The sequence below is a fragment of the Chionomys nivalis genome, chromosome 6 (assembly GCF_950005125.1).
Source record: "Chionomys nivalis chromosome 6, mChiNiv1.1, whole genome shotgun sequence".
NCBI lineage: Eukaryota > Metazoa > Chordata > Mammalia > Rodentia > Cricetidae > Chionomys > Chionomys nivalis.
Window position 1 is genome coordinate 84,524,179 of NC_080091.1, and position 581 is coordinate 84,524,759.

The window sequence follows — 581 nt, forward strand, 5'->3', positions numbered from 1 at the left end:
GTTTAGGAGGACAACAGAGCTTAATTCAACCCCTCGATAACATCAAGAGAAAAGTGAGTGAGCCCAGGCACCCAGCTGAGGATGACTATATGTAAGTTGCTACATTTCCGGTGATGAAGGATTTCTCAGTTAGTATTTGAACAAGTGAGTGAACAGTATTGAAATTAACCAAAGAGGTCTGATACGGCTGTGAATTCAGCTTACATCATTTAGAGCCCCTTAATTCATATCTCAGTTATTAGCACTGCAGCTTAAGAGATAAAGATTCCGTGATCACTTCGGCAGCACATATACTAAAACTGAAAAGATAGAGAAGATTAGCATCGCCCCATTGCAATGATGACACACAAGTTCATAAAGCACTCCATATTTTTTAAAGAAATGTGGTACATTTACACAACAGAGCATTAGTCCACTGTTAAAAACAAGGACATCCTGAAATTTGAAGGCAAATGGATGGAACTAGAAGAAAATCACCCTGAGTGAGGTCACCCAGACCCAGAGAGATAAACATGGTATGTACTCAGACATAAGTAGATATTAGCTGTAAAGATAACCATGCTACAATCCACAAGCCCAGA

General features: G+C 39.4%; 1 non-coding gene across 1 annotated transcript; it reads left to right on the top strand.

The window, feature by feature from the left end:
- The first annotated feature begins 269 nt into the window (after nucleotides 1-269).
- On the top strand, nucleotides 270-374 carry LOC130876686 (U6 spliceosomal RNA). The gene has a single exon (XR_009057337.1). It is a non-coding gene; the product is annotated as a U6 spliceosomal RNA (small nuclear RNA).
- Nucleotides 375-581: the final 207 nt, after the last annotated feature.